General features: G+C 42.2%; 1 long non-coding RNA gene across 1 annotated transcript; it reads left to right on the top strand.

The window, feature by feature from the left end:
• Positions 1-979: 979 nt before the first annotated feature.
• Positions 980-18126, top strand: LOC310756153. The gene is made up of 4 exons (XR_014544727.1): positions 980-1477; positions 4384-4499; positions 9840-13811; positions 16703-18126. It is a non-coding gene; the product is annotated as an uncharacterized lncRNA (long non-coding RNA).
• Positions 18127-18735: the final 609 nt, after the last annotated feature.

Below are 18735 nucleotides of genomic sequence, written 5' to 3'. Positions count from 1 at the left end.
CAAAAAGACTGGCAGAGGGGACATGAAAGAGATTTAAGAGCCTCGGATTTGAGATCTCCGGGCTGATGGCTTTCTGAGATTGATGAACTTATGCTGGGGACTGAAACCGGGAAGGGGTTTGGGTGGATTGGAAATTGGGAACTCAATACGTATATAATATAATTTCCTTTTTGTTTTTCTTTTAATGAGAGTAGGGAAATTCATGGAAGGGAATCTTTTTCGACCCTAGGGAAACGTACTAAGAATAAGTATTTAAAGTATACCCTTAAAAATATCGCAAAATCAAGGATTGTTAGAAAGATGTTGGAAAAAGAAAATTAGGTGGTTTTGGCAGAAATGATATAAAGGATTAAGAAAAAATCAACTGATGAAATTGATGAAAGAGAGAGCGCAAAATTACAATATATTAAAATAAATTATTAAGGTTAAAAAAAAGGCTGGAAGGATTTGCTGAAAGGAAAATTTTTGAGGTAGAATACAAAAATGGGAGGTGTGAGGAGGTCAAGAAAATAAGTAAAAGAAGAAAGTTATGTAAAGGTTTAACTTGCTTTTCTTTTTTTTCTTTTTTCCCCTTTTCTAAATGATTTTTGTACTTTTTCTGTCTTTTGTATTTCTTTTTTCTTTTTTCTTTTGTAACCTTCAAACTCTGAATAAATATTATTATAAAAAAATAATAATTGAAGGCACTCTTTTCATGTGTGTATGAAAATACACAACAGCACACATGGAAAAACTAGGTCTGTGTGACCCACAGGTGCATTAGCAATCTGGTGTGTACATAGCCTCAGAGCCACTCCCACATACCAATGCTGGCCTCCAAGGTAGCTTACAAAGTTTTATAAAACAGGTCTAGATATGCAATTTTAAAAAATCTTGAAACAAAGACGAGATTCAAGGGACAAAGCTGACTGAAAATATTATGTTTTAATTCATCTATAAGTTTCTTTGAGTAAAATTTTTGAATGTTAAAGTCTGGACATTGGTTTAATTTCCAAAGAAGGGTATCACACATATATATGATTTAAGCTGCTTTTCTGCATTTTCGCTACTCTTACTTCAACAAGGGACTGAACAATAGGTGAAGTTTAATGAGCAATAGCCAGTAAAATTCAGGAAAGGTCCTGTTTTAAATGTCTTTGTTACCAAAAAATTATTTCCACACCTTTCTGGAGTGTAATTCTAACCCAGTTTCCCATAGTTATGAACAAAAAATGAATTTGCCTTCCCTGAGCGCTGACTGAAGTAAACAAATTACTGATAAGACTTTCTGGGAACCATGACAAAGCCAAAAGTAACAGAAAGTCAGGTGATCAAACCATATCAAAAGAAGCCCTGTTTGAATGCTGAATGCTTCAGCCAGAACACAGGAGACAGGAATGCTTACGCCATGCGTTCATTTCAGCACTCTCTCCTAATCCCAGATGCTCTCTTTCTTGAAATGTGGAGATTTCAGAAGGCATGGGATTGGCGACCTGGGGTGAGTTATGACCCAAATGACCTCAAGGAGTTAAGAGTGCATGCAACATCAATCAAGATCTTTGAATCTTACTTTGGATATTGTGGTGCCTCTTCAACCTCATACTCAAATTGTCGTTTCTTTCTCCTTTTTCTAACTTGTCCTATCTCAGAGTTTGGTATTATTTTGGGTTGCCATATTTCAAAAAGTGAAAGTGAAACTTCTAGCAAACTTGTTGAGCTTTTTTGGCAAAATCACAAGGAAATTGGACATTTTTGAGCTTTTTCTGAGGAAAATTGGCAAAAATGGCACTGCCGACATGGGCTGCCATATGTCTGGACATTTAGCCAATTTCCACCTGGACACTGTTTGCGGCTGCAGTATCCCAATCCTAGTATTATTTCTCAGAAACATAGATCAAAACTTGAGTGTGTTCATCTCACCTGCAGCCCATATGGCAATTCCAGGTGACTTGCAAGTGGCTTGTAGCTGAATTTAAATCTGAACCATTTTGTAGCAGCTCGCTTGCTAGATATTCTACAAACTTCAGAAAAACTCCATTGCTAGCACTGTACAACATCTTCCATTGTACTATGGAATGCCAAGTTTTGCACGCCAAAAACTCTGGCCAAAACAATCAAGTGTTCCAAGATTTGTCATCAGTATTGTTCTTCTGATGCAACAAAACATGTATGTCCCCAACTGCATACCCTCCAACATTTCTCAAATGAAAATAGGGACATCCTATTCAACAGCAACGTTATTTATACCCTGCCTATCTGACTGGGTTGCCCCAGTCACTCTGGGCTGCTTCCAACATGTATAAAAACCTAAATTTCCCTATACACAGATGACTTCTAAAGGTTGTATAGTTACGTATCTCCTTGGCTCAGGGGCAACTTGGTTGTCATCCCACACCCTCCAAGATTTCTCTGATGAAAATAGGGACATCCCATTCCATAGTGATAGTTATACCCCACACATCCTACTGGGTTGACCCAGCGAACCTGGGCTGCTTCCAACATTAAAAAAAAAAACATAACAGAGCATTAAACATTAAAAAACTTCCCTAGGCAGGATTGCCATACCCTCCAACATTTCTCTGATGACAACAGGGACTTCCTAAGGAAAATCATAAACTAGGATGGCTTCTTTAAATCTGGGACTGTTCCTGGAAAATAGGGATATTTGGAGGGTCTGGTATTGGTCTTTACAGCCACAGCAGGTGCTGTAACCTTCCAACAGCAAAAAACTCACCTCATTTGAGGTTGAATATATTAACCACTGAGGGCACATTTTTCACCACTTACTGGTCTTCTCTTATAATGTAGAGGAGAAAACACTCAGTTACTTGAGTCTTTGGAGAAATCATGTGTTACAACCTGCTGTGATCCATGTTGTTGCAAATTATCACTGCAATAGTCCAGTTAGAAGGGTTACTGTAATTTAAGTCAGACACAATACCATCTTCTCTCACTTTTCCTGACCACCTCTTTTTCCCTCTCTGCATTTGTGAAACTTCTATCCTGGAGCTTATATCCTTTGCAGTAGGAGCACCACATCCCTTGGTGCCAGTTTCAACCCTCTTCTTGTTCTTCAATGTGTTGTGTGTACAAAGGTATTTCAGGAAGAACCCCTCTTGCTTTGCTTGCTCCTAAGCTTTTCCTGTGTTCTGCTTATGGCACTGAGACTGAGCTCTGGTACACAACCATAACTCAGTAGAAAATGAATGCCTTTTCTAAATAAGATTGTGACTGTAAAATTTAAAATTAAGTGCATTGTGTGTGTGTGCGTAATATGATAAACTCCACTCTACAGTCAGTCTATTATATATATATGTGTGTGTGTGTGTTGTTGTTTAGTCGTTTAGTCGTGTCCGACTCTTCGTGACCCCGAATATATAATATAATATAATATAATATAATATAATATAATATAATATAATATAATATATAATAAATATATTAAATATTAAATATAAAACATTAAATGTTAAATATTAAATATTATTGAAGTAATATATAATATAATATAATATATATAATATAATATAGAATATATTATATTATTGAAGTAATTCATACATAAGATTTGTTATATATCTTATGTATAACTTACTTCAATAATTATAAAATACTTCAAAATACTTCAAGTGCAATATTATCAGAAATTTATAAGATATAACAAAAACAATCTATATACAACTGTGCCCCTCCGAGGTCTGTGCCCTAGATGGCTGCCTAGTTGATAGCACTGGCCCTGCTTTGGGGTCATGAAGGGGAATAAAGAGCGTGTTGTGTGGAGGAACTGTCTGTGGTACTTCAAGGGGCTCTGCAGCCTGTGCTGGAAGGAAGGAAGGAAGGGAGGGAGGGAGGGAGGAAGGAGTCCCTGCTGACTTGATCAGTGGCCAGCACAAAAGTGAATATTCTCACGCCACAATCAACTGAAGAACATCAGGAAACAGTCACTGCTGAAGCCCTCCCATTAACCTTCCTTAAGACACAGAAAACTGAACTTTTAAGGATGAATATGTTTCATATTTCTGACGGATGAGCAGCTCCGAGTTACTGTGGAGACTGCAACTTTTATAGATGCCCATCAATATATTTGACACGGCTTCTATATGAAAGCTTCTTTCTGAACCTCACTATCAATATATGCTCCAATATTTAGCAGCATGGCACTAGAGGAAAAAAAGTTAACAGCTTCTCTGTTTTTTCAATATATCTGAGAAATCACATCATGAATGTAGTACAAAGCTGGATTTTTATTGTTCTGCTATTATTTATGAGCATGAACATGTGGACTCATTCATGCAATCTGTCATCTTAGGGATACAACCTCCCACTCGTCATCAGTGACGTAGTATGCTTTCTTAATTCTCTGTAAATGTGGTCATACTAAATTTAAATATTTCTCCCACATAGAACCTCATCTGACGCATCAACTGAGGAGGCTGGCATTGGGTGGGAAGTGCTTGGAGACACATTTGAGGAGGCGGAAGAAACTCAGCCACATCAGTAAGCAGAAGCGGAGGGGGCAGGTGAGTGAATGCTAGTTTCTTTCTCATCTAAAGGCCTACGCCATTAATTGCATCATGAAATGCTTCATCTGCTGATGCACAGAACTGATGCGTCACGGTGAATGTACACAAATAACTGGCTGTAGCACAAATTCACTTAACAAACCTAATCACCACAATTCTGACTGTACTCAAATGCAAGTGTGTAGACTTTTGAAGCAAGGTCTGCTGCAGCAGTAAGAGTGCTGCACATATCACTTTCTGTACCGATATCACTTTTTTGAGTGACTTTCTTTTCCAGGTCCATCATATCCCTATTCCGGCCCAAGTAGGTAGAGGAAAAGAAGATGGTGATGCGCAAGACATGCACTTTACAGACGGCATATTTAATAGAGGCACCCAGGTATCGAGGGTTGATGTCTTTTTGGCGAGGAGGGGCATCATAAGCGTTCCAGTACAGTAAGTGCTGTCAAAGCTGTATATTCGCAGCACCACATAGGGCTCACCCATGCTTATATTTTGCCCTACACTTTTTAGGCACAGTTCTGTGCTTTAAAGCTCTGTCTCCGAGTGCTTTTTTTTTTTTGGTCTTGTTGCCATTTCCAGGAAAACCTGCTCTTTAAAGGTGAATTGGAAAAAAGGCCAATTCAGCTTTCTCGCCATATGCTGTTTGCACCGATTCAACATTAAAGGGTGTGATTCCATGGTCAAAGCACTGGGACAAATAAAAAAGTGGGGCTTGGACATGTACATTGAAATGTGACGCAAAAGGAAGTCTGGATGAGCCCTTAGTAACACACCACCATGTACAGCCCTGAGATCCAGTGCCAAGGGCCTTCTGGCGGTTCCCTCACGGCAAGAAGCCAAGTTACAGGGGAACCAGGCAGAGGGCCTTCTCGGTGGTGGCGCCCTCCCATCAGATGTCAAGGAAATAAACAACTACCTGACATTTAGAAGACATTTGAAGGCAGCCCTGTTTAGGGAAGTTTTTAATGTTTTATTGTATTTTTTATCTTTGTTGGGAGCCGCCCAGAGTGGCTGGGGAAAACCAGCCAGATGGGCCAGGTATAAATAATAAATAATAATAATAATAATAATAATAATTATTATTATTATTATTATTATTATTATTATTATTATTATTATTACAACAACATTGCCTAACCAAAGAAAAGAGTTGCAGATGTCATGTTGTAGTCACCTGGAGATGCCTTCAGCCCTAGTTGTTTCTAACAATGGCATTTATGTAAATGCAGTGGTACCTCAGGTTACATACACTTCAGGTTACACACGCTTCAGGTTACAGACTCTGCTAACCCAGAAAGAGTGCTTCAGGTTAAGAACTTTGCTTCAGGATGAGAACAGAAATTGTGCTCCGACAGCGCGGCGGTAGCAGGAGACCCCCTTAGCTAAAGTGGTGCTTCAGGTTAAGAACAGTTTCAGGTTAAGAACGGACCTCCGGAACAAATTAAGTACTTAACCCAAGGTACCACTGTAAGTGATATATTTAGTTGTATGCACCATGAACAGCATGGCATAGTGATTATGCGGATACCTGAAATTATCTCATGACAACTCCCTGAGCATGTACTACTCCTTGTTACCCTAAATGAAATATGTCATGTTAAGAAAGGTAAACCTGGGAGCGGGGATTATATATATTTTAAAAGTGGGCCGGACTAATCTCGACAAGGCCTTTGGCTTGGAGTCAATTTGATTTCCCCCCCCTTTCTTTTTCTTTTCTCCCCCTGTGATGAGGCTGCATTTTAATTGTTTTAATGTTGTATTTTATTCTTGTTTTTAAGTTGTATTCATTCAACTTGTTTTTATTATTGGTTGATAGCTGCCCCAAGCCCGTGTGTGTGTGCGTGCGTGTGCACACACACACACACACACACACAGAGAGAGAAAAAAAAAAGCTCTATGTTTGTACTTTGTGGTGGGTGTGCATTTAAAAATGTATTCCATAAGTTAATGTTCAGATAAATTTTAAAAATGTTTTTTAAAGGATCAGCACGTACTAAGGTACACACTACTGCTTACAGTTCAAAAGCACGTCAAAGTGCAAGTAGATCAATAGGTACCGCTCCAGCAGGAAGGTAAACGGCGTTTCCGTGCGCTGCTCTGGTTCGCGAGAAGCGGCTTAGTCCTGCTGGCCACATGACCTGGAAGCTGTACGCCGGCTCCTTCAGCCAATAAAGTGAGATGAGCGCCGCAACCCCAGAGTCGGCCACGACTGGACCTAATGGTCAGGGGTCCCTTTACCTTTACCTTTACTGCTTACATCAATGTGCAGCTGGTTCCTGAGCTTTTACCTTTTAATCTGGGAGAAGGAGTAGACCTTCCTTGCATAAGAGCATAAGAAGAATGTTTGGCCACAAAACCCATCCCCTGAGCAACATCTGCATGTACAAACTTGCAGGAAGCTAACAAAAAATAATGTTGAAGTGCAATTTAGCAGAGCACAATTTGCACACAGCCAGCCACACCCCACTTAAGGCTGCTATTGCCTGTGTGGCATCGGTTTACAAATGGCACCGGAGTTTCTGGGGCCCCTGGAGTAGACCAAAAGTTCCCCTAGCTGCATGCAGCAGCTGTCTGGGACAGCAGGAATTGGTATCAGTTACCCTGTCCTTTAACCTAAGTTGGGAATGCTACTTCCTTTGTGTGCAGAATAACGTTTTTGCTTGATGTACCTACTGGGGTGCCCCTTTCACAATTGCTCTGGATTTAATAAGCGGCAGTTCAGAAGACTTGTTACGCTTCACCAGAGACGTATTTGTTGGTGATAAGCAAGTACATTTCCTTTTCCCGAACGTCTAGTTAATGCATGTTCTAGTTTAAACCACACAAGGGAATCTAGCCAGTATTTGCAAGTGATTACTTCAGTCTAATTCACTGAAGCTGCATGATTTGCTAACCGCATTCTCCTTCTCTGCCTTTCTTCTACTGCTGGTCACCACACCATTATATAACCTCTATTTTTCCCAATATCTGGCATATAAATTCCTACTGTAAATGATCCAATGCTTCTTGGGCATCCAATACCAAAGGTCCATTTGAGTTATGAATTAGATGTATTCCATTCACTAAGATCCTGGAGAATATACTGCTGTGTTACAGTAGGCTGAATTTTTAAACTTTTGAATTCCAAAAATAAAGGGTGTTAAAAAATGTAGCATGACAGGAATTCAAAAGATATTTTGGTTTACTAGTATAATTTAGTTTTGCTTGATAAATAAATGCATAAAAATATTGACATTTTACATTTTGTGGAAATTTCATTAATTTTAAACTTATTTTTAAAAATTGTGAAAATGTGTGATAAGTTGCATAAAAATCATGACAAATGATTGCCAAGTATTTGCAGTTATATTATATATGAGTATAACAGATAAATCAAGAAGCAGAAACAGCAAGCAGACAAGGCTTGCTGAATATAAGTAGAGAAGTAAGCAGAATGCTTCAATGAAATAATTTCTCTGCTGGTGAAAATGAATAACAAATAGCTGATGCCTAAGATGGACCTGATGGAAGTTATGAACTGGTATTAGAAGAACAAAGTATGCATTCCACTTCTAATAAAAAGACAACTACAACACATTAGAAAGACATAGTGTTGCCCGGCACCACTGCTGCCTTCAGGGATGCTGGCTTGATCACTGAAGAAGACAAGAGACATGTTCACAATGAAGTCAAGAGGGTTGAAGAAAAAGCCATAAAATCCCTGGATCAGGAATTTGATGATTTTTTTTTAATTAATTTAGATTTTCCGTCATACAGTTTAAAAGAAAAGGAGAAATAATACATAACAGAAAAGAAGCATTAAATCGTTATACATTAAGTCATTATACAATATCCAAAAAACCCCACCATAAACAAAATAAGATAAACCCACCACCCTATTTAACTTCCCTCCACCGCTACTCGTTTTCGCTAGAATCAATTTTACCCTTATCATTGCATTCTGATTGTTTTTACTTTCTCTATATACATATATATGTCATTGATAAATTATTTGTTTTGATGCATTTACATTCTTAGTCTATGCATATTAGTGTGTCTTTTTTAGAGCAGTAATGGATGCTGTTAATTTAGCCAATTTTAAATATTCGTTTAATTTGAGAATCCATTCCTTTTTGGTAGGTAGTTCTTTAGGTTTCTATTTAGATGCTACCCTGTTGATTTAACATCAAAATAAAATTCTTGGGTGGAAGGCCTACGCCATATCTTGTTTTAGCTGATGTGGTCTGGTCTGATGTGAACCTCCTTTGTATAGGAGTCAGCTCCTGGGGCCGAGGATCTTCGCCCTCCCCCAATAAAATATTTGAGGGGCCTCCCCCCCGTTAATGGGCATTGCCATTCAAATGGTGTGTGTGCGCTTTGTCATGTGATCAGTTATGCAGGGCGGGCTTACCTCTCCCCCCCAGCAATATTTTATTGAAGTTGGCACCCAGTTCCTTTGACATGTAAGCATACTACAATGGAAGTAAAGAAGTTCACTGATGAGCCCATGCAAGTTCCACAGCTGCCCTGCCCTGCTCAGTCTATAGCGAGATGTGCGAAAAGTCACATAGGCAGAGGGCTGGGCGTAGACACACGAGAAACGTGAGGGCTACTTCAGAGTACAAGAAGCAAATCACTGGCTGCTGTCCAATAACGAATCAAAACAATACTTGATGAAACTTGTTGTTTCAATTTCTTATTAACTGATGTAATGATTGTCTAATGTTGTTTTATGATTACAAGGCAATGTATTCTTAGTAGGATATGTTTTACGTAGAGAAACTATTTAAAAAAAATAGTATTATGATTATCTGACATTTTCAGAAGGTAAAATTAAAATTATGTGGTTTTCCATAGACATAGATTTACCAAGCTAAACGTTCTCCTGTAATAAAAATAGTAGATTTGAATTTCTCACACCCAAAAACATATTTCTAAGACCCTGACTGAAGAAAATTTCAAAAATTAAATTTCACTCCCTACAATGACACACCTTAGAGCTGTGTGTCTGTTCTGTGCTGCTTCTGTTTCTGGCTCACCTCCTGTGTCTCCTGACTCCTGTCCTCTGCCAAAAGTTATTGATCCATTCCCTCTTTACATTTTTTGAAGGCAAACGTTGACTTTGCCTTATTTTCAAATCTGCATTTTTTTACTTGCAGGAAATAAGATATTTTTTTAAATGGTATGTATGAAACCTAATTTAATACACATATACAGCATTATCAGTTATTGGGTATATTTATGTATACTTCCATTACTTTTACATTTATGAGCTAAATGTAAGATTATATAAAATCCTGTATGCTAATATATAGGGTTGGGCTCTGCCTTGAAAATTTATGTTCCTCCTTGCAGATGAGCAAGCGGGATTTCGAGAAGGCCGTTCAACCATCGACCAATGTTTAGTTCTTCAACATCTAATAGAGAAGTACTCATCTAGCAATATTGCTTCTCTCTATGTGGCCTTCATTGCAGCCTTTGACTCTATCTCCAGAACAAAGTTATGGGAAAAACTGGAGACCTCCACAATAGATAGACGCTTGCTATACCTAATATGCAGGTTACATGAAGGGACCTCATTAAAAGTGTGTTGTACTTCTCAGGGCCACTTAACCAATGTAACAGAAACCGAGAAAGGAGTCAAACAAGGATGCATACTGACTCCGTCCTTGTTCAATTGTTATATAAATGATATGATTCCTTATCTTCGCAATATAAATTTCCACCCTCCAAAACTAGCAGGAAATCATAATTCGGTGCTGCTATATACAGATGCTGCTGCAATCCTCTCTAGAACACTGATAGGCCTTAAAAGAGCCATGAAAACGCTAGCTGCATACTGTGAAGAGAGCCAACTGAACCTCAACTATCAGAAAACCAAAATCATGGTCTTTGCCAAGAGACCTAAATTACGTGTATGGTACACTGACAGTCATAAGATCAAGCAGGTTACCTGCTTTAAATACTTGGGTATAGCCCTTCGCTCTTCGGGAAGTAGAAAAACCCATGACGACTACATTGCAGGGAATGCTCAGAGAAGCGCTAACGCTATCCTTAGGTACCTCAGATCCAAAGGTGGACACTACATACCAGCAGCCTCAAATTGCTTGAGGCCAAATCGATTGCACAACTGTTATATGGTGCCCAATTAGGCACCTTCGCCAACTGCGCTCCATTAGAATTGGTGCAATTCAAACTATTATGATCTGTCCTAAAGGTAAAAGGACCCCTGACTGTTAAGTCCAGTTGTGGATGACTTTGGGGTTGCGGCACTCATCTCGCTTTACTGGCTAAGGGAGCCGGCGTACAGCTTCCAGGTCATGTGGCCAGCATGACTAAGCCACTTCTGGCGAACCAGAGCAGCGCATGGTAACACCGTTTACCTATTTATCTACTTGCACTTTGACGTGCTTTCGAACTGCTAGGTTGGCAGGAGCAGGGACCAAGCAACGGGAGCTCACCTTGTCGCGGGGATTTGAACCGCCGACCTTCTGATCTGCAAGTCCTAGGCTCTGTGGTTTAGACCACAGTGCCACCCGCGTCCCTTATAAGATTTGTTCTTCAAGTACCTAAATATGTCTCCAATGCTACAATACACCTTGAAACTGGATTCATAAGAATCGAGGCCAGAGTGCGGCTCGCCACTCTTAATTATTGGCTGAGACTAGCCTCCCTTCCGAGCAGCCTTGCTTCCTTGACTATCAAAGACGATTTCCAATTGATATGGATACGAGCAGTGGATAATATAATAACAACTAGGATTCAATCCACAGTTCTTACTTAGCATGGGGAATGAACAAGCAAAGAAAACATTATTAAACAGTGTGTGGTAGACATAGAATGACAGGCAGACCTAGCCAGGTCCCCCAAAAATTTAATTAGCGAAACTAGAAGATACTCGACTTTCCAAATGCCATACATAGCTAATTTTGAAATACCAAAACAACGAAGGGCTTTCACGTTGTCAGGCCCTCCCTTCAGCAATTCAGGAAGACCGCTATAGGAAGACACCATACAAGGAGAGGAAATGCCCGTGTGGCTCTGGGCAGCAGGAAACAACAGAGCGTGCCCTTCTTCACTGCCAGTATTACGTAGACATTCGAGCTGGTTTATCCAGCCCATCCTATATAAGTTCCCTGGGCGTTCAGAACAACACTGCATCTCCCTATTACTACAGGACAAAAGCCCAGAAGTCACATATTTAGTCGGCAGATTTTGTGCTGCCATGATAGATATTTGTTGAAGGATGGTCTATGCTACAAATCAGTCCTAAATAGAAGGCCCAAATTGTTAGATCCACACTTCTGAAGGCCCACCCCATACAGCTGTTCTTTTTTAACTGATCTCCTTTAAATTTTCCTTATCGGTTTTTATTCATCCATTATCTATGCTTAATCAAGCATATGTATGTGTTTTAATCTACGTTTGGTTCTTGCTCCCAATTAATTTAATAATTATCTGCTTAGAGATACTGTTATGCTATTTATTTAGATGTTTTGCTTATGCTGATCTGTGACCATAATAAAGTAAATTCATTCATTCATGTTCCAATTATTAACAAAAAAAATCAATGAATTTGGCTGCTGCACATCCTTCAATATCTCTTTTATAGTACATGTGTTAATAATGCTAAATCCCACGCATCATATATCTTTTCAATCTTGCAAATTAGCATCTGCCGTTCTAATCAATCATGGCTACAGCTCCAGGCTTGAATGCTGTTTCTAGCAATCCAAGATTCCTTCTCCATGGGCAAGTCATCTGTTGCTCAACACGCAGAAAGCCTGATATGACCCAAAGCAGAAACCTAGATGTTTGTCTTGATATGGGGTGGGAGTGCTTTCCAGAAAGTTCAGATGTCAAAATGTTGTACTGTTTCAGTGGATTTCTAAAAAGATGAATGCAAATATATAAGGAGTGCATGGATGGTAACAGCTGCCTGAGCATGGAAGAGCCTTGCTCTATTTTGAAAAATCCAGTCATTTCCTTAAAAATAGAGACCCGGACAAATGTCGGTTCTCTTGGCCAGTAAAGCAAGATGAGTGCCGCAACCCCAGAGTAGTCCGCGACTGGACTGAACTGTCAGGGGTTTCTTTCTTTATGGATCAATGGCCAGACATAAGGCTGCTTCCCATGGGTAGCATTAAGTTAAAATACCGGTAACTTAGCGCTAAATTTGTTCACTGGCAAAAGTGTTTTGTCATATTGCTGGTAACTTTGCTACACTATACACTGCACAATCTCTTGCAGGGACCGCCTCTCCTGGTATGTCCCACAGAGAAACTTACGGTCTTCAAATAAAAACATCCTGAAGGTCCCAAGCCATAGAGAGGTTAGGCTGGCCTCAACTAGAGCCAGGGCTTTTTCGGCTGTGGCTCCAATCTGGTGGAACGCTCTGTCACAAGAGACTAGGGCTCTGCGGGACTTGACATCTTTCCACAGGGCCTGCAAGACAGAGCTGTTCCACCAGGCCTTTGGCCAGGGAACAGCCTAACCCCCTCCTTTGGTAATTCTTCACAGAACTCGAGCCCAATGGTTGCCATCAATTTGATTTGAATTAATTTTATAATGAATGATTTTAGAATGTTGTACTGTTTTATTGTTGTTAGCCGCCCTGAGCCCGGCTTTGGCTGGGGAGGGCGGGATATAAATAAAATTTATTATTATTATTATTATTATTATTATTATTATTATTATTATTATTATTATTGCTGCAAACAAGTTTGCACTACGGCAACGGTTGCAATGGATTCCTCTGTTGCATAATATTAAAACCCACCTTGTGCAGCCCATTGCTGCTAAAGCAAACTTACTGGGGTCAGAATGCTCATTTCCATTACAAATGCTTTCTTTCCCTTTTCTGTACTGCTTTAGCACGTGGCCTGCTCTTGCAGAAGGCAGGAAATAAACAATTTGCAGTTGCCTGACAATTGCAGGAGTTGCTCCTGGTCACCTAGACCAGTCTTCACGATCTCATATTTGGACTTGCCCAGGTGTGACATGGAGCATATCCTGCAGCTGCCCACAACTTGGATTTGTTTACTTCCTTCCTTTGCAAAAGAGATTAGCTGCTGCAGCTGAGCCACAGGGCCATGATCAGCCCTCTGGATCTGAATGAAAGACCTGTCCAGTCCAGCATCCAGCTCTTGCCGTAGCCAACCAGACGTCTATCGGAAGCCCGCAAGCAGGACTGGAGCTCATCAGGGCTCCTCCCCTTCAGGAACGCGTATTCAGAGGCATATTGCCTCCAGCAGTGGGTTGGTGGGCATGGTCCTGCAATTGGTAGACTACCACAAACAATCCACAATGTGCTTCCTTCCCCCTCCAGTGGCAGACCTTGGCATTTCAAATTTCAGTGGCACCCTGTGTGATGCCAAACTGGTGCCGTCCTCCTCTCACCTTACCTTGGACACTTGGAATATAACACCTCCATGTGCCCTGATTTTCCAGGGACAGTCATCCCTGCTTCTGATATGATCCCAGAATATCCCTACCTCACCTGCTGCTGCCAAGCTTGGGGAGGAACAAGAGCTGGCGCTAGTCCTGAGCGATGGAGGCTGTGGCTGCGGAAGCTCCAAGGGAGCATGCCATTGTTGCCCTATGGCTGCGGCTGCCACCCTCCTCCCTTGGGCAGCTCGTAGTGGCTGCTGGAGAGCGGGGGGGGGGCACTGCGGCTGCTGAGGCCCTGAGTGATGCGCTGGCTCCGAGTGGAGACAAAGGGCAGGGCTGCCCTGGGTGGGAAGGCAGGGGGAGCGGAGTGGAGTGAAAGGAGCCTTGATTTTTTTAAAAATATGCTTTGTGCATCCATGTCTAATCTTACCCCTTACCTTTTGTAAGTGTAACAAAGAATAAAATAAAATAAAATTGGGATTAAGGGGTTTTCTCAGGATGGTGGAGGATGTGTGCAGGGCCGTCTTAAGCATATCCAGCTCCGTGGTGCAAATATCCCTCCGGCGCCCCCCCTCCCAGAGTTTTTGACCTTTTTTAGGGCTGGAGGAGGTGGGCAGCGGCTGGAGTGCGGCTTCTCTGGCGGGGAAGAGGCGGAGGCTGGACGCAGCACCTCCCGGCTCAGCTGGCCGCTTTGTGCTGCGGTGGCCACGGCAGGCATATATCGAGTGAGCGGGCCTGCGCCAAGCGAGTGAGGGCGCGTGCACTGCTCCCGCCGAGCGTTGGCTCGGTTTTTTCCCTTTTAGCCTTCTGGCGCCCCGCAGAATTCAGCTCCTGCAGGGTAAAAGGGAAAAAACTGAGCCAATACTTGGCGGGCGCAGCACACGCAGCGTACTCGTTCAGTGTTCCCCGGACTCTCACCTGGCGCCCTCCAGAACTTGGCGCCGTGGTGCCCCGCGCCACTAGCCTCTATGGGCAAGATGGGCCTGGACGTGTGTGCTGTGTCCCATAGGTGTGATGGTGGTGGCACTTGCCCTTCTTCTGATAGGAAATGCTCTGTGGGGTAATGACAAACAGTGTGGGGGTCGAGGAGGGTCAGTTTGCAGGGAGTGAGAACATTCACTTAAGGAATGTTGGAAGGTGCGCACATGCACGCACACACACACACACACACACACACACAGTACAGACACAGTAAAAGCTTGTAAACTGAAGAGGGATGTCCAAGCAGCGGCGTAGCGTGGGTTGTCAGCACCCGGGGCAAGGCAAGTAGTTTGCACCCCCTAACCCGGGGCAAGGCAAGTAATTTGCGCCCCCTAACCCCTAACCTGCCGCCGCTGCCAGCTTCTTCTTGCTGCTGCCTGGTCTGGTCTGGTGTGGTTCTCTCCCGTGCTCAGCGCTGCGCTGGGCGGCCGCTGCACTGTCCCTCCCCCAGATAGTCCCTCGCTCTCTCTCCGCACCGCACGCCTGGCACCCACCCCCTCCACAGTGGGCGGCGACCCGGCGGCTCGGATCGGATTCGCACAGCCAGCACTGCAGTGAGAGAGAGTGAGTGAGCCAGGTAGGGGCAGAGAGCTGCGAGTGCGAGCGCCCCCCCAGATGTTGCGCCGGGTGCGGTCGGCCCCCCCTGCACCCCCCACGCTACGCCACTGTGTCCAAGTTAGTTTGTTGTAAGCAAAAATAACCAAGAGTCTTGCAGCCTATTAAAGAGAGAGGACCAAGCTAGACTGTGATTGATTGAGTTTATATATATATGCTGCCTTTCCACAGGGAGCTGTGCCCAAAGCAGCTTAAAACAAACATTCAAAGAGTAAGAAGACGGAGCATTGAAGTGGGATAGACAAATAAGTGTGCAAAACATATTGTATCAATCAATTCATATGAGGATACAAATATCAACTTTAGCAAATAGAGAACAAATTCAAGACGAAAGACAAAGCAATAATAAAATTATCAATAAAAAAATTAAAAACAAGTATTTAAAAAAGTTTTAAAACTAATTGAAACCAACAATAAGCTAAAAACACAAAGAACTTCTACGTATCTAGGTAGGTTTGCCAACTTCTACGTATCTGGGTAGAGGAAGGAGTTAAGCAGTGTCAATAGGCAGGACATTCCAAAGTGTAGACGGCGCCCCATTAAAAGATTGATTGCAACTATGGAAGTAGTTGTGGCCCTCGTATCATTGCCAGCTCTGCACTTGGGACCAGTAGTGAGGTGTGAAACCAGGGTGTCTCTTCATGCCCAGGCAAATAGAATAAAACCTATTGATATGTTCTAATTCAGCTGTTTCACACAAGACTCTGCCATTAAAATAAGGTAGTTGAAACGGCAATATATTAAATTTTTTCAAAATGAGCAGAAGGACTTGTAGTAATGTCATAAGCAGCATCTGATAGGTGACAATGACATCACCATAACAAAGATTCATCCGGGGTGGAGGAAGGGGGTGCGGTGGGGGCAGGGCACCCTAGGTGTCACCACTGAAGGGGTGACAAAATGGCAGGCGGCACTGACCATGGGGCCTGCAGCATGCCTGAGCCATGCGTCTCTCCTGGGAGTGACGTGGTGGCTTGGGCACCCGCAGGCTCCGCACTGCCCCAAATGGTCCGTCCGCTGCCTCCCCCCCAGCTGTGGGGCGGCTGAGTGGGAGGAGGCAGGCAGACGGAGGCCCCGTGGAGCGTCCTGCTCCTGCTGGCCCCGCCCCTGGCCGCAGGGCACGCGCACCACCCCAGGCGCCCGATTGGCTTGCTCCGCGGCTGGATTCGTCAAATGTTGTTTCTGTTCATTTCTTCTCCCGGAAGGGTCAGGGGAGCAGCAGCAGCTCACAGCCGTTTGAATGTTAGGAAAGTGTAAACTGACTGTAGCAAAGGAACAACTGAGCATTCCCTATGCAAGAATGTCATGTGAGAAAGATCTGGTCATCATTTGGGAAAACAAATTCAATGTCACAGAATAGGCCGGTTTCCTATATTTGTATGCAACCACCCAGAAAAATTACTTCAGTATTTCTGGCAGTATGCCTGGATTTTGCGGCTGTGGTCCTTTTGAAGCTGTGTTTTCCTTTCCAGAATTGTGTCAGGTCTTGTATATTTAAACTACCGGCCTCTACAAAAGATAGAGAATTTGGTGGGTACTCAAGTCCTCCTCAAGCAAAGAGTTCTGCAGTCAAGGCTGGAGTCACGTGGGGAGCCTGGGTGGGCTCACCCCCCGCAGAGAGATTCCAAACCCCTTCCTTGAATTTTCAGTTTTCGTTTTTTAAATAATTGAGTCCCATTCACTTATGGAGACCTAAGGAAAACTGTGCAGGCAGGACTCATCCACCCAAGTGTTCACTGATCTTCCCTTCCAGTGTTGTGTCTGACATCTGCAAAGGCACTGGGATAATTGGCGCACAACAGGGACATTTCTTTTTTTAATAAAATTAAAATACCTGTAGTTAAATTTCAACTGTTCCACACCAATTCAAATGTATCTCACCATGTGTTATCACTCAGTTTCTAGGTACTGGTGCAATCTTCTGACACTCATGATCTGCTTGAAAATGCAGATTTTCATTTCGCCTGGAAATGCAAGCAATATCACAGGATAAGTCTGTACTATACCACCACCTTGTGGTGATGTAATGAATATCAGTCTTGAATTTTAACTACACACTCTGTGGAGTCCTTTCTTTCGTTTGTCCTCAATCTTCCAGTTTCACCGGATGCCTTTGGAGGCAGAACATAACCATCCTAGCTAGTAGCTAATGATAACCTTCACCTCCATGGATTTTTCTAACCCCCTCTTAAAGCCATCCAAGTTGCTGGTCCCCAGTGTCTCCTGCGGAGCAAGTTGCACAGTAACTATCTGCTGTGTGAATAAGTACTTTCTTTTTGTCTTTCCAGAATATTCCAAAATTCAGCTTCAACAAGTTCTAATGTTAGGGAGAAAAACTTTTCTCTATCTGCTTTCTCCATGCCAGGCACTGTTTTTTTACAATTCTATTATGTTGCCGCTTACTTGCCTTCTCTAAACTAAAAAACCTCAAAATATGTAACATTTATAGTATATACAGTCATATCTTGGGTTGCACGTTTTTGGGTTGTGGACTGTGCCAAACCCGGAAGTACTGGAACAGGTTACTTCCGGGTTTTGGCACTTGCGCATGCGCAGAAACACAAAATGACATCACGTGCATGCGCAGAAGCGCCAAATCGCAAATGTGCCTACTGCACGGATCACGTTCGCAACCAGAGTTATGACTGTATATCTATCTATCATCTATCTATCTATCTATCTATCTATCTATCTATCTATCTATCTCCTGCCCATCTAACTGGCTTGCCCTAGCCACTCTGGGCAGCTTCCAACAAATATAAAAACCTTCCAACAAATATAAAAACACACTGAAAGAGAACTATATTAAAAGGATTCATAGATGGTATTTAACTCCAAGTAGATTGGCTAAAAAGTACAGTGTGGAATCGGATTTGTGTTGGAAATGTAAAGAAGTAGAAGGAACTTTTTTTATATGTGGTGGACATGCAAAAATGTAAAAGAATATTGGGAAATGATATATAATGAGATGAAAATGTTCAAAACAACAGCCCCCCAAAAAAGATACTTTTTGTTAGGAATTAGTCAGGCAGAGGTACCCAGGAGTCAGAAAAAAATATTTATGTATGCAAGAACAGCAGCTTGGATCTTGCTAGCCCAGAAATGGAAAGTAAGGTGTTTCCCCAGCAAGGAGGATTGGTAACTTAAGATGTCAGAATATGCAGAGTTAGCGGGTCTAACAAGTAGAGAACAAGAAGAACGAGTATTTAAGGAGGAGTGGAATTTTTTTGTCAAGTATATTGAAAATAATTGTGTACATTTGAAA

This window comes from Podarcis filfolensis, assembly GCF_964270895.1.
Source record: "Podarcis filfolensis genome assembly, chromosome: 2".
NCBI classification, from domain to species: domain Eukaryota; kingdom Metazoa; phylum Chordata; class Lepidosauria; order Squamata; family Lacertidae; genus Podarcis; species Podarcis filfolensis.
Note: the sequence above shows the minus strand (reverse complement) of the source record. Positions and strands in the feature narration are given on the sequence as shown.